The following is a 25,995-nucleotide window of genomic DNA, read 5'->3' as shown; positions in this document are numbered from 1 at the left end:
CCAGTATTCCTGTGATAACTGCCCCAAAATTTATCTACACAGTGGACGCCACCAACTAACCCAATTGGGATACAGAGTAGGCGTTCCCGTGCAAAAATATACGAAAAATCACAACACCACTTTAACAACAAAATGCCAGATCTGCAAAGCGCCACAAAAACCGGCAATAAGCTGCGCTATCATCAGAACTTTTAACATTTGCCTTTTGCTGGTACTAAGCAGGACGATTACCCACAGCATGAAAGGGAACCCAGCCAAAAGCCACACTTGAAGACCCACAGATGCCACAGAGACAACGATCATGGATCAGGATGTGAGGAGAGGCATGGAGCAGGCATGCGCAAGAACGGTAAGTGACCAAAGAATGTGAGCCTACCCAATGCCAGGTGTGGCCTGGAGGTGCCTGACAGACCACATAGTGCAAACCATGAAAATGCCCATGTGGTGAGCAACCACTGATGCATGGAGTGCAGTGGCCAGAGGACGCTAAAATGTCCCCAAAGCCTGTGGGGCAGAAAGTGGAAATGATGCATGTTACGTTTCCCCCTGCATGCGCTGCCTAGTGCGTTGGACCTGCGTATGCCTGGCTTGCATAGGGGTGTGAACAAAAAGCCAGCTGCACTGCTCGATGGTTCTCATTCTGAATGGACAACGCAATTGCCAGGGGGGCCCCTCGCAGCCCGCCACGAGTCCTGCGCCGAGTGCAGCAGAGCCTGCGACCCTTTGTTCCTGCTACACCCTGGGCCGCTGGTCCCCGCGACCCCACCTGCCTACACAGGTGTGTGCGTCAAAGAGGGCCCACCATGTGCCGGTGCAAGCTCCAAGCACCAGTCCTGCGACCTCTGCAGCCTCCGCAGAACATCGCTGGCCCACAGTACTCCTTTCTCATTTACATACTCCACAAGCGTCCTCTTCTGCCTAGTAGGCGCCACATGTGGAACTGTGTCCTGAGTCCTGAATGGCAGTGACCCCAAGTCCATGGCAGCAGCCACAGCAATAGGACCCCTTCCATCAGTGAGGCATAATTCCATAAGGCAGGCCTGTGACACGTGGTGCCACTAACCCTGTTCAACGCAAGCCGGCGACACATAGTACCACTGAACCTGAACTATGCAGGCCAGTGGGGCCATCCAACCTAAGTCAGCGACACTCGGTGAATGCCCCGTACTGACCACTGCCTCAGGCCTACACTGAGGTCGAGTAGGTCATACACAGTTTTGAATTCAGCCTTGATTCATTTATGGCAAACTTGATGTCATTGTACAGGCCTCATCCCAGACTGCATCCCCTTTCAGCCCAAGTCCCACTAAGTCTGTTTCCTGAGACCTACGACACATTCTGGTTGGACTCTGGTGGCGACTGAGTCCATGGACTTGGGGTTGTCGTCGCCATTATGTCAGTGATACTGACTTTGTGGTGAAAATGATGCCGTGGCATTCCACTCCTCCATTTGCTGCTTCCAGACAGCATCCACCCTCTGCATCATGCCCTGGAGGACACCTTCCACTGTCACCTGCCACTCTCCGCCACATACACCTCGGACATTGATGAGGACCCGCTCAAGTCGCGTGGCCCATCTGACTGCACCGCAAGTCACCGTCCCATGGCAGACTGCCTGTTCTGACCGCAGTGCATCCGGGGCCACCGACTCTGCTGGTCATGTCCGGGACCCCTTTTCCTGATATATTGGATGACCTCTGTGAGGGTGGTATTGGGGTCATCAATGCCATGTGTCTGTGGCCCTGCGCTGACCCTTGCTTCAGGCCTACACTGTGGTCCAGTAGCTCACACATGTGTAACTGTGTCTTGGGTAAGATGTGGTGGAGTCCGCACCATTGGTCACGCCTCATCGCAGGCGGCAACCCCAGCACTGGTGAGACAAACTCTGTGTGCAATGAGTCATGGGCTCTTTCTGGTGTCCCTTGGTGGTGGCTGAGTCTATGGCCTGGTGTTCTCCTGCACCTTCAACTGGGTGGTCCGGACTTGGTGCCTGACATGTGTCTGTTCCATTCATCTCCACCATAGTGACTGTTTCAGCGTGGTCCTGCCCTCTGCATCATACCCTGGGGAACACCTTCCACTGTCCACGAGACACTCCACAACAAGCTCCTTTCACATCTATAGAAACCTGCTCTGCACTCGTGACACTACCCCAGTCTCCCGCAGGTCTGCATCCCATGGCAGTAGGCCTGTGTCTGCCGCGGTGCATCTGGGGCCACTTACTCTGTGCAGCACAAGTCATGGGGCCTTTCATTGTTGTATGGCTATGTCTTTTACGATGTACACTGTTGTCCATTGCTGACTGCACCAGGCAGCCCTTGCCGGCTGGTGTGCACACACCCCACAGATATCCAACACAGGTGTCACTCGGTATGTGTGCCTGCTAATAAATGTGGTACAAAAGGGGGTGGTGATGGACGGAGCATCTGAACCAATCAAACACTCACACCCAGTCAACAGATCTGGGTTTAATCCATCACCGTTCTTTAGCCCACTCTGCCACCCCAGTTCAGACATGGCCATATGCAAATCAGTCTGACCCTGTGCCTCATGGGAACAGTCCCGCCCGAACTGCCAAGCCATGCCTTCCCTGGACCGGAAACAAGCTTCTGAGGACCGGTTTCTGGCATTTCAGCTGTCTTCAGCCCGGCTTGCTTGAATCCAGTGGCAAAGTGAGCAAGGGACTCACGTCTGAGCATACCCTGCCAACCTATGGCGAACAAAGTGGTACAAAAGGGGGTGGTGATGGACGGAGCACCTGAACCAATCAAACACTCACACCCAGTCAACAGATCTGGGTTTAATCCATCACCGTTTTTTAGCCCACTCTGCCACCCCAGTTCAGACATGGCCATATATGACCCTGTGCCTCATTGGAACAGTCCAGCCCGAACTGCCAAGCCATGCCTTCCCTGGACCGGAAACAAGCTTCCGAGGACCGGTTTCTGGCATTTCAGCCGTCTTCAGCCCGGCTTGCTTGAATCCAGTGGCAAAGTGAGCAAGGGACTCACGTCTGAGCATACCCTGCCAACTTATGGCAAACAAAGTGGTACAAAAGGGGGTGGTGATGGACGGAGCATCTGAACCAATCAAACACTCACACCCGTCAACAGATCTGGGTTTAATCCATCACCGTTCTTTAGCCCACTCTGCCACCCCAGTTCAGATTGGTTCAGATGCTCCGTCCATCACCACCCCCTTTTGTACCACTTTGCTATTAAATGTAGCCGTGTGCAAATGCACCTAGCCATTTATACCAGCATGATTGGCACTGGTCCTGCAACGTCACAGTGTGCTGTTGTCAGCTGACGTTATCATGTCACCTCAGTGTTGGCAGTGACCCTGGACATGTTGCTGCTCACACACCCCCCTACATGCACAAGTGGTGTGTGCTGGTCCGGCGTACTTCAGGTCACCTCAGGGGTGTGTTGATTTGGCAGGGGCAGCAGGGCATGGCTCGGACCTGGCCTCGTGCAGGAAGTGAGGTAAGTGTGTCTCTCTGTTGGGGTGTAGCCGCCTCCAGGGCCACAGTAGTCGACGTTGCAATGTAGCATGCACCAGGAGGACGGGCCCACTCAGACGGGGATATGTAGGAGTGCAGCGCACACAAGTGAGGGGGCTTGTGGGAGGGAGGAGCAGCTGTGTGACAATGTAACACACAGTGGGGTCGCTCATATGCCATGTCCTAGGCATACCATCCAAGATTCCCAGGGTCGCAGACATCCCAGCACACCCACAACAGGCCTCTGTACATCTCCTGTATGCATGCAGATGGTGATGTTATTGTAGGGATGAAGTCCTTTGTCTGCACTATCATGTGGTAGCACATCTGCAGCTCTGAGCAGGAACTTGCATGTGGCCAGCACCCCCTGACAGATACGTTACCATTTTCTTGTGACTCCCACACTACTCACTGCCCGACGTGGGACCATTGCGTACATATCCCACACACAGGAGTCCTTGGTCATAGCTAGCATGCGTGAAATGGCCTTCACACGTACTCCCACCCCACTCCAGGCCTGCACCCATTGCACACAGACACTGCTCATTGCACCGAGCTGTGTCATTTAATCTACAGGTCTGGCGCAGGGCAAGCCAGTGCCGCTTCACGCAGAGCAACTGACGCAATGGCAAACCTTCCCAGACACATGCTCGACTCCAGTCATGTGGAGCTGTACAGTGCACATGAAGTTGAAGTTAAAAGACCTGTAAAGCGCTCAATCACCATGCGGTTTCTTGGCGCTACGGGCCACAGTAGTCGACGTTACCAAGTTAAAGCCTATATGAGACAGCTCAGACGTACTGCAGGTGCCACTTTTAAGATTACACAAAGCACAATTTATACATGAGAAGCTGTACTTCCTGCATCGCAACAGGAAGAGTGGCTAAACATGAAAAAAAACATTACAACAATGTAGTCTTTTTAAACTCATCATCTGCTGCATGTCCTGGGGGCACTGCCCTTGGCAATGCTGTGGATAAGTTACCAGCTGAGCTTACGCCTTGCGGATGTCACCTGCGTTCAGCCTGTGTTGCATTGTCACTCGTGCATATTCAAGTGGTCCATTGATGTCTGCCTCTCCAACATAACGGTAGGTGAGCTCGATTTTGACGTGTCTGTGCACTCCCTGTTGGCCCACGACCAGGAGTGTCACCGTGATCCCCGTTTAAGGCATGCATGAATGTTTTGCATGCAGGAGGTGGGGAGCCAGCAAGGACTGTGGGGGCATTGGGGTTCCCCCTACGGTCCCCAATGAAGTGGCTAGTCCCCAGGGGATGGGTACCCTAAGGGCCAGAAGCGGCCTGGGATGGGGGCACACAGTCTCCCTCCCCCATACTAAAATTATTAATAATATTTTTTTTTAAGCAAAACCCGGCCCGGGGGATGGGGTCCCCAAGGCCATAAATGGCCTGAGGAGGGGGCCACGCAGCCCCCTCCAAATAAATCATTTAAAAAACACTGGCCATGACCGGGGGGATGGGGTGCCTGTGGCCCATAAAATAGGTAAGGAAGGGGGGCCACGCAGCCCCCTTCTTAAAAATGAAAATAAAAACACGATTGTGCCGGAGGCCCTGCCCCCTCCCAGCAACACTCTGCAATTGCACCCTGTGGCACGTTTTAATGTGGTATTAATACCTCTAGTAAGAGCCACAGGGCTGCGTTGCAAAGAGGTGGTCCAGGCCACGCCCCTTTTTACACCTATTTGCAACACAGCTTTGTGATGCCTACTGGAGGTACTTGGTGGGCTAGTTGGATCAGGACTTAAGACGCGCCACGGGCGCCTTTCCACAGTGGTGAAGGGAGGGGGTGGAGCCTGAGGTGACATGTGTGCCAACACGCCCTGTGGTGCGTTTTAAGTTGGGGAATTAATTCCTCTTCAATTCTGAGTGTCCCTGGGGGCCAACTACTCCACCAGGTACCTCCAGTAAGCGCCACTGCGCTGCGTTGCAGAGATGTGGGCCAGGCCTCGCCCCTTTTTACACCTCCCTGCAACGCAGCTCTGTGGCACTTACTGGAGGTATCTGGTGGGCTAGTTGGACCCTAGGGACCCTCAGGATTCAATGGGACTTAACCCCCCAACTTACAACGCACCAGGGGGTGGGTTTGCAGAGTGGTGGAGAAAGGGGGCATGGGCTTTGTCTACTTCTCACAAATCCCACTGCGTGGGGCTTACTTGAGGTAAAAGGTAGGCTAGTTGGCCCTTAAAGGACCCCCAGCAGTGAAGGGGACTTCAATCCCCATTCAAGAGCGTGCCAGGCAGCACGTTTGTAGAGTGGTGGTGGACAAAGTGGGCACGGCCTGCTATGAGTACTTACCAGTGCTGCTGTGTAGGACTGACTGGAGGTAATAGTTTGGGAAGTTGGCCCCCAAGGATGTCCTTGGGGGCCAACCACCACTCTTGTTTCCTCCAGTAAGTTCCACACAGTGGGATTGCTAAGACGTCTTCGGAGGCCATGACCCCCTTTCTCTACCACTCTGCAAACGTGCCTTGTGGCAGACTACGGGATTGGGAATGAAGTCCAATTTAGTCCTGAGGGAGTTTGGGAGCCAAGAATCCCTTCTGGTACCTCCTGTAAGTCCTACGCAGCGGAATTCCTGAGCGTTGGTTGGACGCCCAGCACCCTTTCTCCACCACTCTGCAAACTATAACAGGAGAATTTCTCTGGTTTTTGTATGAGTGAAATGTCCAACTAAGTATAACTTTCCCTACAACCTATGGTTTTTTCAGTGAATATATATATATATTTCAGCATTTAAACGGTTATTTGCACATGTGGTTGTATATGTTGCACATGAAATTTTATGCGTGATTTGAACTGAAAACATCCCTGGAGATTCAATAATATCGCCTTAAAATGTTTGCATGTTGCGTAATTTGAACATTACATGTTAGCAATATCGCATTTGGTACTGTATGTGTGCAGTATGCAATCATTTGCATACTCTATAGATTCAAATAAAGATCTAATGCATTTAAGGTCACATAAAAGAAAGCCTCATACTACAAATGTTTTGTCACTGTCTATTATCACGTGGTGTAGCAATGAAAAAAATCATGTATAAAACTACAATGACATACCGCTTTCTCTCTATGTGATCAAGGGCACTTGATGCCCAAAATGTGTCATGTGAGAAGTGAGAGGAAGGAGAAATAAACATGCTTGTCATTTCAAGCTGCCTTGTGGTTCATTGAATTCCATGCTCGCCGACAGGAAGTGCTGGAAGTTGTTGTTTTGATATATATATATATATATATATATATATATATATATATATATATATATATATATATATATTCACTGAAAAAACCATAGGTTATAGACCATATATAGTTAGGAATTAGCATTTACAAAACCTTGAAAATTCACTGAAAAAACCATAGGTTATAGACCATATATAGTTAGGAATTAGCATTTACAAAACTTTATTTTACTCACACAAAACCATTGAAATTCCATATATAGTTAGTTGCACTAACTATATATCGGGCACCCGCAATCCACTGCTGATCATGTCACATATTACATCATTCATGACATGGTCAGTGACATCACTGATGACATCACTGATGACATCTCAAATGACATCACTGATGACATCCCTGATGACATCTCAAATGACATCTTTGATGACATCACTGATGACAACATCCAGTGACTGTATGTTTCTGTAAAGTTAAAATATGTCTTACATATTGAAGAATGAGTGGATTTATAAGTGTCTGGATGAAGGATTTAGTAGGTGCATGACTGACTGTATGAGTGAGTGATTAAATGTGTCTCACTGAGTGCATGGGTTAGTGACTAAACTGTCTTAATTTGTGCATCATTATATCTGTTGTTCTGTAAACTGCTGCATGTGTTGATCAGTAGCTATATGAGTAACTATATGGGTTATTGATTGGTTGCCCATGTATTTGTATGGGAGACTGAGTGTGTGTGTGGGTGTCTGGGAGGTGTATGACCGTGTGCATAGATGTGTGAGCAGTTGATTCACTAGATGTATGGGTTCAAAAGTGCATGTGGAAACAGCTGTATGGGCAGTTGACTGTGTGCATGAGTGTATTGGTGAGTGAATGGATATCTCAGTGCTACATGTCAAAGTAAGTACATATGTAAAACACAGTACATGTGAGAGTTGACATATATAAATAACTGTGCATAAGAGCCAGTGAATGTGTGAGTGGCTGTATGGATCATTGTGAACTTGTATCCGGGATTGTATAAGAGAGTAAATATGTGTTAGTATGTGTTTGAATAAGTAAGGTGTGTATAACTGTGTAGTTGAGAAAATGGAGGTGTGATTGATTCTTTGCATGACTGACTAGGTGTGTGTGTAACTTCATGGATGAGTGACAGTCTGTGAGTGTCTGTTTACACTGAGTGTATCTAAGGTTATATTAGAGTCTGAAGAGGTTCATCGTATTATCACATGAATGATGTCATCAGTGATGTGATCAGTAATGTCAAATGAGATGTCATCAGTGATGTCATCAGTGATGTCATTTGAGATGTCATCAGTGATGTCATCAGTGATGTCATTTGAGATGTCATCAGTGATGTCACTGACCATGTCATGAATGATGTAATATGTGACATGATTAGCAGTGGATTGCGGGTGCGCGATATATAGTTAGTGCAACTAACTATATATGGAATTTCAATGGTTTTGTGTGAGTAAAATAAGGTTTTGTAAATGCTAATTCCTAACTATATATGGTCTATAACCTATGGTTTTTTCAGTGAATTTTCAAGGTTTTGTAAATGCTAATTCCTAACTATATATGGTCTATAACCTATGGTTTTTTCAGTGAATTTCAATGGTTTTGTAAATGCTAATTCCTAACTATATATGGTCTATAACCTATGGTTTTTTCAGTGAATTTTCAAGGTTTTGTAAATGCTAATTCCTAACTATATATCGTCTATAACCTATGGTTTTTTCAGTGAATTTCATAGGTTTTTTAATAGCAAATATCTATATGTATGAAAGTAATAATTTTTATTAGAAATTTTAAAATGTGTAAATATATATTTTTTTATTATGTGCCCCGGTACGCGCCCCGGGGCGCTCCCGGGGCACGTACCGGTGAACGTACCGGGGAGCGTTCCGTGAGCGCTGCTCCCGGGAACAAAAACAACATGATGACGTTTCGCGTAGTCGCGTGATGCGCCGCGTAAACTTGACGCATCGCGTAACCGCGTGATGCGTTTCTTCGGCGCGCTCCGTAAACGTACCCGGAAGCGCTCCGTGGCGCGACCCGGAGCGCGAAACGTAAGCGCGCCGGGGCGCGTAGGGTAAGCGGGTCGGGACATGTGACCTGAAAATAACACTTTTCATTGGTTCTCAACTTTTTTTTTCTACAAATGATGAAAGCCCCCTCCTCTTTTCCTCATTCTTACTTTTTTCTTTGAGAAAGCAAGAGCTATCTGTGAGACATGGCTTCAGTAGTAGCTGCAGCTAGTGCACCCCCACCACCACCACCACCCAGAAAGGAAGGTCCACCACCACAGATCCTTCCAGGAGTTGAAGAAGAGGAGGAAGAAGATGATGAGGACCAACAAACCATAACATACTTGCCTGAAGAACCAAGACAAAGCCATGTCAAAGTTCATTATATATGGCAGTATTTTTCCATTCCTGCTGGGCAAAAAAAAGTGCATGCCCCGAAGGTGACATGCTTAATTTGCAAAAAGGTTATGTCCAGGGGCAACCCAAATAAAAAATATTCATTTGGGAACTACACAATGATCCGTCACATGCAGAGGTGGCACCCTAACAATCTGGCACAAGCTGAGGTACGGGATCTGGCTCAGAAAAATCAGGCCAGCACCTCCTCAGGTGAATCTTCATTTGCAGCACCAGAAGGGCGCGAAACAGTACCAAATATACAAGAAAAATTTGGTGTAATATAAATGGTCTGCATTTTTTGCGGAAAGACCTTCTGCTACGGGGAACTAAGCATTCACCTTATTAATGCTTCCATCGACAACCACAACTGCAGCAAGAGAAGAAAGCAGTAGTTTTTTTTTTTTTTTCTCCTCTCGAGCCATTGTTAATTCCCAGTTTTTTGTTTCTTGTTTTTTGTTGAGCCCTTTATAATGGCTGTTTTTCGTTGTTTCCCCCCCCAAAAAAACCAAAAAAAACATAAAATTGTTCAAAAAATACAAAAAAAACAAAAAATGTTCAGAAAAATTTAAAAAATATATAAAACAACAAAAACATTAAAAAAAAGTTCTTTTCAGAACTACCTCCCATTTTTAAAAAATTACTAACATTTTAAGCACTCTTGACTTCATTTTTCTTATTGGTGCGCTTCCCGGTGCAGAAATTGAAATAGAGTAAATTACTAAGAGAAAAAAAAAGAAGATACTTTCAGTGACAGAAAAGAAGGATAGAAGAGAAAACTAAATTGAAGTTGTGAAAGCTACTAAAAGAAACTGAGTAAGGTAAACTATATAAGGAAAGGGTGAATAAGGAAAAGAGAGTGAGGGAGAGAGGAGACAGAGGAAGTGAAGGAAAGAGTGTCAGATACAGACTGAGTGAGGCATCTATACAATGTGATTCATAATGTTAGGAAACACAGGTAATGTAATTGAAAAACGTTCAATTTTTTTTGTTTATTCCACAATCACATCACTTGTGTTTCCTTTGCTTAGGTATCTCATTGTGCAGATGTAGTCTAGCATATGAAAGACTACGCAGAAGGTGACCACTGTATGCAACAACTTTGACACTTACAGAAGCCTCTGCTTCTCCATGCCCCCTACACAGTCCTAAATATATACATTTTAACCCCTTAATTGCTGCCGTCGGCCAACGGTCGTCACGGCCACTACCTCCCCAGTGCTGCGCACGACCGTTGGACGTCCATTCAGCACTAGTTCCAATGGACAGCGCAGCACTGGGGAGGTCTATTTACAACGCTTTAAAGGGGTTAAACTAACAGTATCTTGTTGCAGATGAAATGAGGCCGATCTGGCAACATGGTGCATCTTTTGCACTGCTGCTGTGTCACAAAAGTGACACAACGGCAGCGCAAAAGAGGCACACGGCTATCATAAATCTGTCCCTAACATTTTAAATGATTGATTCAGGATGACGATAAGGTGTGGCCTATCCAGAGGTTTGTTTGAGGTGAGGCCTACTCAGGGTTGCAGATGAAATTTAGGCTTGTTGAAGAGTACAGAGGAAATAATACATGTGCAGGCCTACCAATGAAGTGAGTCATGTCCACTTCACTCTTGAACAAAGGCCAGACCTCTTCTGTGTCCGTGGACAGGCCTAAACCTCATCTGCACAATGTCATTCGTAAAGTTAGGAAACACAGGTGATGTAATTGAAAAATGTGGAATTTCTTTTCCTCATTTCACAATCACATCACCTGTGTTTCCTTTGCTTAGGTATCTCATTGTGCAGATGGAGTCTAGCATATCAAAGAGTACACAGAAGTTGAGCACTGTATACAACAATTTTGACATTTACAGAAGATTCAGCTTCTCCATGCCCCCTACACAGTCCTAAATGTTTACAGTTTAAACTGACGGTATCTTGTTGGAGATGAAGTGAGGCTTGTCTTGCAACATGGTGCATCTTTTGCATCATGTCAGATTTAGTACCTGAAATTTCCTGATATCCGCGGGAATGCCAGGCCAAAGGTGATGCTTGCTCCCAACTCCCTCACACCACTGCGCCAGATTTCTCTTGCCACAGTGACGCGGGGGAAAGGGGAAGTGGAAGAGACAAACAGAGAGACTGCCCACACTAGAATCTTCACCTCGAGTGTTCAGAAGAGAAGAATATTCTTCCTGCAAGATTTAACAAACATTACTAAGTTCATGCAATTTTAGGTACAACAGTTAAATCCAAAACTCTCTCTCTCACTCTTTCTTTACCTGGCTTAGTGTGAGCGTTAGCCTCTCTCTAGAGAGTCTCTGTATGGTACTCTACAGCCATGAACAATTGCCAAAAGAATACATGTTGAATTGAAGACTGAAGATATAGGTGGTACACAAGACTATATATATATATTGTTATCTACTTGTAGACACAGTCTCTAGAAGATGAGTTCTTTAATTTCCATACTCTAGAAGTATTCAAATGGCTATGACTATAGTTCAGTTCCAAATTTGACGCCTCTTTACGTCAGCAGAGGGCGCTCTTGAATAACAAGTAACTGCTCAAACTCCTTTAAAGACTTACAGCTGAAGTTCTTAATGGCAAATGACTACTCTGGTACTCATTGCGTCATGTGCGAAAACCCATTTGAAGGAGCCCTAACATGAAGGTTAAGTCTTTACAGGTGAGAAGTCTGTGCTCAGAACTATGCAGATATGAGAACTGACACCCGCAAAATATTAGAGTTCAAAAACAAGGAAAGGTCTCACCAATACACGGTGAAAGCTGCTTCTTGCACACGGAGCCTGAAGTGAATAAACTGTCCCAGTTGCAGCGCAACGCTGGAAGGCTGAGGAGGAAGAACAGAGAGAGAACAGCCCTGCGCCGCAGCAGCCGTCTGTAGTACAGAGACGAGCCGAGAGCAGGCAAAACTTCTGTGACAGAGAACTTGACGACTAAAGTCGTCTCAGGAACTGGAACCGGGAAAGACGAAATACACCAGAGTACCAAGGGGTATAAATTCTCTGGACTCACAGGAAACAAAGGGGAGCGCAAAAGAAACACATCCGCCTCCCGAAAATGAACGGTTGAAGTGCGACGTTTAATTAACGCTCGCGCTCAACGTTCAGCAGCGTCAGAATTCAATGGGCAACTAGAGCGCTAACTTCTGGAGCTACAGAGGCAACAGGGAAATGCCTGACCTGTCTCAATCTATAAATAGAGACCAAAGCGCTCCAACTTGTTAAGGAGCAAGAAATCTTTGCGGACAGTGAAAACTTATTTATGGGGGCAACTAACCTTGAATGAACTACCGAGAGGCCATTCCTGACACATCACTGCTGCATCTGTTTCATGTGGCACAGGACTTTACAGCATGACACATCTGCCTAGATGCATCAAGTTGTAAATATGTCGCAACATAGCAAATCTTTTGCACCGCCGCTGCGTCACAAAAGTGACGCACAGTGGCGCAAAAGAGGCACACGGCTATCATAAATCTGTCCCTAACATTTTAAATGATTGATTCAGGATGACGATAAGGTGTGGCCTATCCAGAGGTTTGTTTGAGGTGAGGCCTACTCAGGGTTGCAAATGAAATTTAGGCTTGTTGAAGAGTACAGAGGAGATAATACATGTGCAGGCCTACCAATGAAGTGAGTCATGTCCACTTCACTCTTGAACAAAGGCCAGACCTCTTCTATGTCCGTGGACAGGCCTAAACCTCATCTGCACAATGTGATTCGTAAAGTTAGGAAACACAGGTGATGTAATTGAAAAATGTGGAATTTCTTTTCCTCATTTCACAATCACATCACCTGTGTTTCCTTTGCTTAGGTATCTCATAGTGCAGATGGAGTCTAGCATATCAAAGAGTACACAGAAGCTGAGCACTGTATACAAAAATGTTGACATTTGCAGAAGATTCAGCTTCTCCATGCCCCCTACACAGTCCTAAATGTTTACAGTTTAAACTGACGGTATCTTGTTGGAGATGAAGTGAGGCCTATCTTGCAACATGGTGCATCTTTTGCATCACTGCTGCATCACAAAAGTGACGCAACAGCGGCGCAAAAGAGGCGCACGGCCATCATAAATCTGCCCCTAACATTTTAAATGATTGATTCAGGATGACGATAAGGTGAGGCCTATCCAGAGATTTGTTTGAGGTGAGGCCTACTCAGGGTTGCAGATGAAATTTAGGCTTGTTGAAGAGTACAGAGGAGATAATACATGTGCAGGCCTACCAATGAAGTGAGTCATGTCCACTTCACTCTTGAACAAAGGCCAGACCTCTTCTGTGTCCGTGGACAGGCCTAAACCTCATCTGCACAATGTGATTCGTAAAGTTAGGAAACACAGGTGATGTAATTGAAAAATGTGGAATTTCTTTTCCTCATTTCACAATCACATCACCTGTGTTTCCTTTGCTTAGGTATCTCATAGTGCAGATGGAGTCTAGCATATCAAAGAGTACACAGAAGCTGAGCACTGTATACAAAAATGTTGACATTTGCAGAAGATTCAGCTTCTCCATGCCCCCTACACAGTCCTAAATGTTTACAGTTTAAACTGACGGTATCTTGTTGGAGATGAAGTGAGGCCTATCTTGCAACATGGTGCATCTTTTGCATCACTGCTGCATCACAAAAGTGACGCAACAGCGAGGCAAAAGAGGCGCACCGCCATCATAAATCTGCCCCTAACATTTTAAATGATTGATTCAGGATGACGATAAGGTGAGGCCTATCCAGAGATTTGTTTGAGGTGAGGCCTACTCAGGGTTGCAGATGAAATTTAGGCTTATTGAAGAGTACAGAGGAGATAATACATGTGCAGGCCTACCAATGAAGTGAGTCATGTCCACTGCACTCTCGAACAAAGGCCAGACCTCTTCTGTGTCCCTGGACAGGCCTAAACCTCATCTGCACAATGTGATTCGTAATGTTAGAAAACACAGGTGATGTAATTGAAAAATGTGGAATCTCTTTTGCTCATTTCACAATCACATCACCTGTGTTTCCTTTGCTTAGATATCTCATTGTGCAGATGGAGTCTAGCATATCAAAGACTACGCAGAAGGTGAGCACTGTATGGAACATGGCTATGTAACTTAAAGAATCAAAATCTAAATTTGCCAAGCACACATAGGGGCGTATTTACAAGGACCTTGCACCAAGGGGAAATGTCTTAAATTAAAATGGGAAAAATAACATCAAAGGGACTCAACGGCCTTGTAAATATGCCCCAAGCAACCTATGAAACTCTAGCAGTACATATCAAGAAACCTAATTGATTTCAAAAAACGTTTTTAAACACATCATGTAAAGCAATTATATACCTACATTCATGGGGAAGTGACTTAAAATGCTCTAAGACACATGAAAGCGTTTTTTTAAGGCCCTTGCACCATTTTTGCATCACTTTTAACATGGCTATGTAACTCAAAGAATCAAAATCTAAATTTGCCAAGCACACATGGGGGCGTATTTACAAGGACCTTCCACCACGGGGAAATGTCTTAAATTAAAATGGGAAAAATAACATCAAAGGGACTCAAATGCCTTTTAAATATACCCCAAGCAACCTATGAAACTCTAGCAGTACATATCAAGAAACCTAATTGATTTCAAAAAACGTTTTTAAACACATCATGTAAATCAATTATATACCTACATTCAAGGTGAAGTGACTTAAAATGCCCTAAGACACATGAAAGCGTTTTTTAAGGCCCTTGCACCATTTTTGCGTCACATTTAACATGGCTATGTAACTCAAAGAATCAAAATCTAAATTTGCCAAGCACAGATGGGGGCGTATTTACAAGGACCTTGCACCACGGGGAAATGTCTTAAATTAAAATGGGAAAAATAACATCAGAGAGACTCAAAGGCCTTGTAAATATGCCCCAAGCAACCTATGAAACTCTAGCAGTACATATCAAGAAACCTAATTGATTTCAAAAAATGTTTTTAAACACATCATGTAAAGCAATTATATACCTACATTCATGGGGAAGTGACTTAAAATGCCCTAAGACACATGAAAGCGTTTTTTTAAGGCCCTTGCACCATTTTTGCGTCACTTTTAACATGGCTATGTAACTCAAAGAATCAAAATCTAAATTTGCCAAGCACACATGGGGGCGTATTTACAAGGACCTTGCACCACAAGAAAATGTCTTAAATTAAAATGGGAAAAATAACATCAAAGGAACTCAAAGGCCTTGTAAATATGTCCCAAGCAACCTATTAAACTCTAGCAGTACATATCAAGAAACCTAATTGATTTCAAAAAACGTTTTTAAACACATCATGTAAAGTAATTATATACCTACATTCATGGGGAAGTGACTTAAAATGCCCTAAGACACATGAAAGCATTTTTTAAGGCCCTTGCACCATTTTTGCGTCACTTTTAACATGCCTATGTAACATGGCTATGTAACTCAAAGAAACAAAATCTATTTGTAAAACACTTGACACAAAGCAACATTTTAAATACACAACTTTCTACATAATTTTCTCTTTAAAGCATACTATTCTCTATTTAAATTAAATGAATCTTTTCTCACCTTAGCAAATACTTTTTGAGTTTCAAAACAGTCTCAGACACACACCAATTTGTCTTCAGCAGAGCAAAAGGTATGCACTCCAGAGGCTGCAACCAACAATGGCATAGAAATGCTGTAATTCATCACACATATCTCTCATGTCACCCAATCAAAACTCTTCCCTCACTTTTTTCAAATCAACACCCTTCCCCCCTCTGCCCTTTCTGCCTTTTTTCCATAGCAACCACCTCCTGAAAGACCTCTCATGTTTGCAAGTTCACACAACAAAGTTTCAATTGAACTCTGAACTCTCAGTACACCTGCGTATCCAGTGCAATCTTTCATAAAATGATTTTTTCTTGACCATTCAAATTACATCTTTCAAAGAACTCATCCATGCACCCTAACTTTCTGTTTTCAGCAATCAAAATCAACCAATCACTGCTACTGATTAATTACCACAGAAACTCCACAGTTTTTTTCATTACATACTCCTACTATTTCAACTGCCATTTCATTACCACACTTCATCTGACTGCAGCAGAACCTCCTCTCACCATGTTTTCTGTCTGGATTGTTGGACATAGTTATATCCACTGGGCTCAAAGGTATGCTGATAACAGAAATTTACACAACCTCAATTTACAAAATGTGGAAATCAACTGGATTGGCCACAGAGGATTAAGATGTCACCAATTGATACCATTGGTGAAAACCTTTTTGCATTTGCCAAAACCTGACCTGTTAATTGTGCACTGTGGAGGAAATGACTTGGGCACTTTGACTGGGGTAGGTCTGGATATGCTTTTAAAGGACACCTTTGAGCAATTGATGGCACTATGTCCTCAAACTGCCTTGGTATATTCAAATACATGCCAAAGACAGAAATGGAGGTGGTCCAACCAATTTTGTCCACAAATTGAGAAATCGAGGAAGAATGTAAATAAGTCTGTTTCAGCTTACATGAGAGACCCTGGAATGGGCTCCATCTACAACAATAACTTGCGTTACTACATGCAAGATATCTACAGAGCAGATGGAGTTCACTTCTCAGATGAGGGGAACAGAATTTTCATCCTCAATTTAAGACTGTGCATTGGTACCTACTTGTAGGTACCTACATCAGCCACAGGACCCAAAAGCTCTTTTCAGAGCTACCCTACATCTGACCACTCACAATTATTATTTTACTCTAACTTTTTTCACAAATTTTCACAATTTACGCTTTCCGGAGCGCTACCCGGTACGCGCACCGGACGCTAACCGCGCGAAAATTTGAAAAAAAATGGGTTTTTTTCGCACATATGGGCCTCCTCAGCCACCCTCAGAAAACCTAGGGGGTCAGGATACGTCTACCGTGCCCCCTTCTACCCATTCTCAACATTATTTGCCCTCCACCTTGTATCTCAATTCTACCGAAACACAAAATGGAGGACTCCCGTAACGCTGCCGGTTCGCGTACCGGGGCGCGCACCGGGAAGCGCTCGCTCAAAAAAGGTGGGAAAGTAATTCACAGAAAAACCACTGGAGACACTTTCACCAAATATAGATTAGCTCATACTACATACCAATCCCTACCATTTTCACAAATTTGATTGGAATTCCATTTAGCCATTTAGCCTGTAGACCTCTCTAAATACCCTGAGGTAAATTACTTCACAAAACACATATGAAGTGTTGGAATTGACAACCAATTAAAATGTTACTTTCATTTTCTACTTTTTTTACCTGACATTTGATTGGTTATGTACCTGAATATATATAAAGAAAGAGAGAGAAACACATCCATTTTGACTACTACTTCCTGAACTACATTGCAAGATCATTTTCACTCACAACTTAAACTTGTTTTTAAAAGGTAAGATGTTATTTTATAAATTTGAAAACATTTTCAGATAGTTATATACTATCCCTCTGTAAGAGTTAGACATTGAGAAAGGCTTGTTTATTATAATTATGGATTGATTTAGGTTTCTGTGGTATAATTATGAATTTACTTAGGCTTTTTCACAGGCACTTTTTAATAGTACTACTTCACGCCTCAAAAGTACCTGTCTGAACTTAAACCCAACAGTGCCCTATCTCTACTGATATATTTATTTTTTATGCAAATTTCAGCACAAAAATGGAAGGAGAACAGAACGTTTCCTTTGAAATTGTCCTAGACATGAACAATGAGGAAATAATTGAACCCATTGACTTGGAATTCATGGATGAATCACGAGACCATGAACTTCTACAATGTGTAGAATCTGTGGATTTCTTACTTCAATATGAGGACGGTCAAATGTGGGAAGTTATGTTCAGTCAAAAAGAAGACATTTCGGACAGTCAAATGTTAGACGTTCTATTAAATTTTGAAAAAGAATCAGAAAAATAAAATTATATTTAATAATAAAAAATGGTTTGAGTCTTTAATCATTTTTATATGTAATTCATAAACTAGTACCAAATTGATTATCATGTAAAGTCAGACTTATAGTATACTGTGCACAATCACAAAAATAAATTTATATTTAATAATCATAAATACTGCTACTTAAATAAAAAAAATAAAAAACAACAAAAAGAACAATCAATAAACATACAATATTTCAAAATATCATAGTCTATCATTCTTTTTTCCTTATAGTACGCTCCCCAGACCGCTTCCCGGTGCGCATACCGGGCGCTCCCCAAGCAAAAAAAAACAAAAACAAAAATATTTTTTTTTTGCCCCGCGGGGCCCTTTTAAAGCCTCCACATCAAACCTAGGGGGTCAGGGAGGATCTACTATGCCCCCTTATGGTCATTTCCCCCTTTGTTTTGGCCTCCTCTTGTCTGTCGATCCTACCGAGAGACAAGATGGCGCCCGCTCCGGACTGTTTATAATAATAATAATAATCCACATTTGTAAAGCGCACAATCACCCGTAAGGGTCTCTAGGCGCTGGGGGCCGTCGGGAAGATTAAGCGAGCTATTGCCCAGAGTCACATGGTGCTGGGCTAACCTGCCGCCGGAGCCGGGGATCGAACCGTGGTCCCCAGATTCCAGCGTCAGTCGCCCTGGCCGCGGCGCCACACCTCTTCCTCTTTAGAATGTTGACAGACACCGAAGAGCCAATCAGCTTCGCTTCGCGAAGTTCCGTTACGCATCAGGTACGCGAACCGGGGCGCTGCCCGGAGCGCGCTTACAGATATATATATTTTTTTGAACGTTAATTTCTCAAAATCCACTGGAACACATATATTGAGACCTAGCAAAGGCACATCGGGCTACCAGTCCCTACAATTTTGCCAAGTTTCGTGAAAATCCATTCAGCCGTTCGAGCTAAAAGTGAGGCCAACCGCCCTAAGGAAAATTGCATGGGAAAAACATGTTTTGGGTCCCCCCTTTTTTCTCGGCCCCCCTTGACGAAACCACCCCAAATTTTCAGGGGCTGCTCAGAAACGAATGTGCCATTTTCCTGAAAATGTCAGCCAATTCCGTCCTCAAACGCCAAAGTTATTCGACATAGAATTTTCAAAAATCCCATAGAGAAAAAATCCTAACTATATATACCTGCTGGCGACCGCCAGTAGGTAATATATAAATATATATATACATATATATATATATATATATATATATATATATATATATATATATATATATATATATATATATATATATATATATATATATATATATATATATATATATATATATATATATATATATATATATATATATATATATATATATATATATATATATTACCTACTGGTGGTTGCCAGTAGGTAGATATAGTTAGGATCTAGTTTCCATAGGAAATCCACAACATTCTATTTAGAATAACTTTGGCGCCGGTTGATGAATCTTCGCGAATTTCTCAAAGAAGATGGCCCGCTCCTTCCCTGAAAGTTTTGGGGGGATTCGTCAAGTGGGGGCTGAGAAAAAAGGGGGGTCCCAAAACGTGTTTTCCCCATGTTATTTTCCATAGGACGTTTAGACACGGCTGCAGCCCGAACGGCTGAACGGAATTACAAGAAATTTGGCAAAATGGTAGAGCCTAATTCGCAGATCACGCTTTTGCTTAAATAGTGTAAATCCCTCCAGTAGTTAATGAGAAATCAATAGAGAAAAAATTTATATATCTATAGGCGCACACCGTGCGCGCACCGTACGCGTACCACGTGATATTTTTAAAAAAAAATAAACTTTTTGGGACCTTGGCGTCCTTGTGGGACCCCCTTAGCAGGCCTAGGGGGTCAGGGTGTTTCTACCCTGCCCCCTTTTTGAGTTCTACACGTTTGTTTTTCTGCTTTCTTGTGCCTCAGTCTACAGAGGTACAAGATGGCTGCCAACAATTTCTGTTTCGGAGTATTGACAGATGGCAGCCAATCAGCATGAGCTGCATGCTCATTGGCTTTCAACACTTCAAAGCATAGGCTTCACACACGTTATAGTTAGGAATTAGTATTTTAAAAACCTTTGAAATTCACTGAAAAAACCATAGGTTTCACACCAGTTATAGTTAGCTGGTCATTTTACTCATAGTCGTAGCACGCCCCTTTTCGTAGAGAACTGGGATGGCCCCAATGATGAAGCATGTCACCGTGGGGCAACCCCGGTGAGTGAGGGGACACTAGAAAGAAATTTTTCTTTGTTGTAAGGTAACACTGATCATTTAGGTCAGTTACCACAACTTGAGCTAGGTCTCGGGACCCAGTAATCACGATGTCACATATTGCATCATTCATGACATGGTCAGTGACATCACTGATGACATCTCAAATGACAACACTGATGACATTATCCACGTGATGATACACCTCATCATACACTAGTATAACCTTTCGTCACTCACTGTAAACTACAGAGTACCATAATTAAATCCATTGACACACCGATACAAGTTTCTAAAAATCCGCTCAGTGATTCCTAGATCTATACACACATCTAATCACTTACCTACAGATTCACTCATACATGCAGTCAATGATCAATAGAACACTATCAAATATACTTATACACCTATATCGACATTACACACCAGCACACATCCTATTCACTTATAAAGTCATCCTATTCACTTATGCAAACAATGGATCATACTTACATTTACTTAGCTATACACTTATACAAACACCACTTTATCTATTCATATAGATAGTAAATTATACTTAGTGTGTTATCAATCAATCAATCAATCATGCCATTTGTATAGCGCACTACTCACCCGGGAGGGTCTCAAGGCGCCTGGGGGGAGGGGTATGCTACTGCTCGAACAGCCAGGTCTTGAGTTGTTTCCTGAAGGCGAGATGGTCCTGGGTCAGCCGAAGGTGGATGGGGAGGGAGTTCCAAGTCTTGGCAGCCAGGTAAGAGACGGATCTTCCTCCGGCGGTGGCTCTTTCGGATGCGTGGTACGGCTGCGAGGGCGGGGCTGGTGGACCGAAGCTGGCGGGTGGGCGTGTAGAAGGTCAGGCGGTCGTTGAGGTACTTGGGGCCCAGGTCGTGGAGAGACTTGTGTGCGTGGGTGAGGAGCCGGAACGTGATCATCTTGTCGACGGGGAGCTAGTGCAGGTTCCTCAGGTGGCTGGAGATGTGGCTGCGTCGGGGGACATCCAGGATGAGTCGGGCGGAGGCGTTCTGGATGCGCTGGAGTCTTTTCTGTATTTTGGCTGTGGTTCCGGCGTAGAGGGCGTTTCCGTAGTCCAGTCGGCTGGTGACGAGTGCCTGGGTGACAGTCTTCCTGGTCTTGGTCGGGATCCAGCGGAAGATCTTGCCAAGCATACGCAGGGTGTTGAAGCACGATGAGGAGACGGCATTGACTTGTCTGGTCATCGAGAGGGAGGGGTCCAGGATGAAGCCCAGGTTGCGTGCGTGGTCGGTTGGCTTGGGTGCGGTGCCCAGGGCTGGGGGCCACCAGGAGTCGTCCCAGGCGGAGGGCGAAGATCCCAGGATGAGGACTTCCGTCTTGTCCGAGTTCAGTTTCAGGTGGCTGTCCTTCATCCACTCGGCGACGTCTTTCATCCCTTCGTGTAGGCAGGTTCTGGCGGTGTCGGGGTCTCTGGTGAGGGAGAGGATCAGCTGGGTGTCGTTGGCGTAAGAGATGATGTTTAGGTTGTGCTGGCGTGCGATGGCTGCGAGAGGTTTCATGTAGATGTTGAAGAGGGTGGGGCTGAGTGAAGATCCTTGCGGGACGCCACAGATGACTTCGGTGGCCTCGGAGCAAAACGGGGGGAGGCGGACTCTTTGTGTTCTTCCGGCGAGGAACGAGATGATCCACTCCAGTGCCTTCTCTTGGATACCGATGTTGCTGAGGCGCTGGACTAGGGTGCGGTGGCAGACCGTGTCGAACGCAGCGAAGAGGTCCAGGAGGATGAGGGCCACTGTTTCCCCCTTGTCAAGCAGGGTCCGGATGTCGTCAGTGGCTGCGATGAGGGCGGTCTCGGTGCTGTGGTTGGCTCTGAAGTCGGACTGCGAGGGGTCGAGGGATCCGTTCGTCTCGAGGAAGGTGGTCAGCTGTCTGTTGACGATCTTCTCGATGACTTTAGCAGGAAAAGGGAGGAGCGAGATGGGGCGGACGTTTTTGAGATCGGTGGGGTCCGCTGTAGGTTTCTTCAGGAGGGCGCTGATGTCGGCGTGCTTCCAGCTCTCCGGGAAGGTGCGGTGTTGAAGGAGGCGTTGATGATGTTACGGAGTTGGGGTGCGATGGTGGAGTCGGCCTTGTTGAAGACGTGTTGTGGGCAGGGGTCGGTCGGTGATCCGGAGTGGATGGTGTTCATCGTGCGGGCTGTGTCTTCGGTGGTCACCGTGGTCCAGGTGCGAAGGGTGGCGGTGGGGGGCATTGGTTCGACGGTTGGGTGCGTGGGTGGGGCGCCAAAGCTGTTGTGGATGTCGGCGATCTTGCGGTGGAAGAACGAGGCGAGGGAGTCGCAGAGGTCTTGTGACGGAATGATGTCGTTGGTGCCGGTGCTGGGGTTGGAGAACTCCTTGACGATAGTGAAGAGCTCTTTGCTGTCGTGGGCGTTGTTGTCCTGTTGTTCCTTCAGGGATTTCTTCTTGGTGGTGCGGATGAGCTGGTGGTGCTTGCGTGTAGCGTGTTTGAGGGTGGTCATGTTGTCGGTGGTCCGGTCGAGGAGCCAGGTTTTCTCGAGGGTGCGGCAGGTCTTCTTGGAGTCCTTGAGGTCGTCGGTGAACCAGGATGCCTTCTTGCTTCTGGGTCTGCTGGGAGGGTTCTTTAGTGGCGCGAGGTCGTCGGCGCAGGCGGTCAGCCACTGTGTGAAGTTGCGGGCTGCTTCGTTGGGGTCCGTTGTGTTGGCGGGTGGGCTCTGGCTGAGGGAGGTGGTGAGCTGGTCTGCGGTGATCTTGCTCCAATTCCTGTGAGGTACCTGTTGCGGGTGGTGGTGGGTCGTGGATCTTTTGAAGCTGAAGTGGACGCAGCTGTGGTTGGTCCAGTGGAGTCCGGTGGCGTGGCTGAAGGTGATGTACTTGCTGGAAGAGAAGACGGGATCAAGCGTGTGGCCGTCGTAGTGGGTGGGGGTGTTGACCAGTTGCTTGAGTCTGAGGTTGGCGAGGTTTTGCAGCAGGGCAGTGGTGTTGCGGTCCTTGTTGTTCTCCAGGTGGAAGTTGAGGTCCCCGAGGAGGATGTAGTCAGTGGAGGGGAGGGCGTGCGGGCTGATGAAGTCTTTGATGTCTTCGCTGAATTGTGTGCGTGGTCCCGGCGGTCTGTAGACGAGGGTGCCTCTGAGGGTCGTCTTAGGGTCGGTGTGAATCTAGAAGTGGAGATGTTCGGCTGCGGCGAAGGAGTCGTTGGCGTCGGTCGTGATGCGGATGGTGTTCCTGTGGATGATCGCGATGCCACCTCCGGTCTGGTTGATGCGGTCCCTCCTGATGATCTTGTACCCGTCCGGGATGGCGATGGCGATGTCGGGTGCAGAGGAGGCGTTCATCCAGGTTTCCGTGAGGAAGGCGACGTCCGGTGATGTAGCGTCGAGGAGGTTCCAGAGTTCCACGGCATGTCTGTGGACGGAGCGGGTGTTGATCAGGATGCACTTGAGGTGGTTGCTGCTGGTGTTTGTCTTGGCGGGTGCGGGGCAGGTTCGGAGGCAGGTGAACTTGCAGGTGCAGCAGGTGAAGGGTCCGTGGGTGCGTCTCGGGGTGGCTCGGCAGCAGGCGTGGGTCTGGCCGGCATTGAGTGCGTTGAGAGTGGCGGCGTCGTAGGTCAGTCGGGTCGTCTTGCCTCGGCGGGGAGGGCCAGGGGTCCTGGCGCTGGGCGCGGGCCAGGCGCGGACGGGCTTACCTTTGGCGCACCTTCGGCGCTAAATCGGCGCTCCCGCTGTGCGCGTCCGCTGCGCGGTCGCTCTGGGGGCGTCATAAGTAAGGAGCCGGGAGGGAGGAGCAGCTGGGTGGTGGGAGCGGGGCGGCGAATGGAATCACAGGGGGGCGGGCCGCAGGGAGGCAGTGGCGGGAAATTCCAAGAAGCAGCGGGCAGCGGGAAATTCCCAGGAGCAGCGGGAAATTCCCAGGAGCAGCGGGCAGCGAGCAAAGGAATCTGCAGGCAGGAGGCGGCAAAGGCAGGCAGGAGCAGCAGCAGTGAGTGGGGCGACCAAGCCCTGTGGAGGGCTGAGCGGTTATAAAATCACTATTACAAGTATACAGTTATCTATACAGTCACGCATACAATCACTGAGTCTTAGGTATACTTATTTATAAACAACAACTGACACATACATTGCCTTTTATTTTTCTACTTTGTTGGACATGTACCATTAAGAGAGATATTTGCTCATCACCACACCCATAAAGATATTCACTCACCCAAACAACTGTTATAACATGTAGTCTTAATATCATATACCTACTAAATCAACTATTCACACATCTTTGGGCAGTCACACACCTCCCACCGAACCACACACACATTCACTCTCCCATACAAATACTCAGTTAACTAATCAATAACTAATATAGACTTTCAAATAGCTAGTAACCGACTGGAGAAGTAGTTTTTACAACAACTGACAAAGTGATACAGATGTTCAAACAGTTTAGTCACTATCCAATATATTTAGAGAGACACTTTATATTAGTCAAGTAAACAGTCAATCACACTGCTACTAAATCCTCCATCCAGATATTTATATTTATATATCCACTCATTCTTCAATGCAAATTGCTATATATATATATACATATTTAAATAACAAAGCAAACCACATTCACTGGATGATGTCATCAGTGATGTCATTTGAGATGTCATCAGTGATGTCACTGACCATGTCATGAATGATGTAACATGTGACATCATCAGCAGTGGATTGCGGGCGCGCGAGATATAGTTAGTACAACTAACTATATCGGAGGAATTTCAATGCTTTTGTATGAGTGAAATGTCCAGCTAACTATAACACCCCTAAAATCTACAGTTTTTTCAGTGAATTTCTAAGGTTTATTAAATGCTAATTCCTAACTATATCAGGCCTGAAACCGATTGGTTTTTCAGTGAATTTCAAAGGTTTTTTAAATGCTAATTCCTAACTATATCAGGCCTGAAACCAATGGTTTTTTCAGTGAATATATATATATATATATATATATATATATATATATATATATATATATATATATATATTTCCGCTCACTTCCCACCTTCGTTCGGAGCACTCTTCGGCGGGTGCGGCAAGCGGCTGTGGGAGTCCGCTAACATGTACAGCTCAAGAATATATATATATACCTAGTTTCCATAGGAAACCCGCAACATTCTATTTGGAATAACTTTGGCCCCGGTCGACAAATATACGCGAAATTCTCCAAGAAAATGGCCTGCTCCGCTTATTCCCTGAAAGTTTCAGGGTGATTTGTGAAGCGGGGGCCGAGAAAAAAGGGGGGTCCCAAACGTGTTTTCCCCATGCAATTTTCCATAGGGACCTTTAAGTGAGGCTACAGCCTGAACTGCTGAACGGAATTACACCAAATTTGGCAAAAAGGTAGAGTTCGCTTCGCAGATTATGCTTTTTGTTAAATGGTGTAAATCCGTTCAGTAGTTCCTGTTCCTGTTCTAATATTCAAAATAGGGGGTCCGTTACGGACCCCCAGCCCTGGGGATATTGGGAGATGGGCCGCGCGGTCCCCCTCCTTGAGCCTTTGATGGCCCCGGGGACCGCCACCCCCAGGGCCATCTCCTGCAGTGGAGGAAGTGAGGAAGACTCTGTTCCCTTCATCTGTAAAATGTACACCATCTCTCCTATAGATGCCTTGCATATTGAAACGCAGATTGTTGTTGTAAATGGACCCCATTCTATAGTCTCGGAGAAAAGCAGAAACAGATTTATTCACATGTTTCCTAGCTTTCTCAATC

The sequence above is a fragment of the Lissotriton helveticus genome, chromosome 1_1 (genome assembly GCF_964261635.1).
Source record: "Lissotriton helveticus chromosome 1_1, aLisHel1.1, whole genome shotgun sequence".
Classification (NCBI taxonomy): domain Eukaryota; kingdom Metazoa; phylum Chordata; class Amphibia; order Caudata; family Salamandridae; genus Lissotriton; species Lissotriton helveticus.
This window is presented reverse-complemented; position numbering follows the sequence as displayed.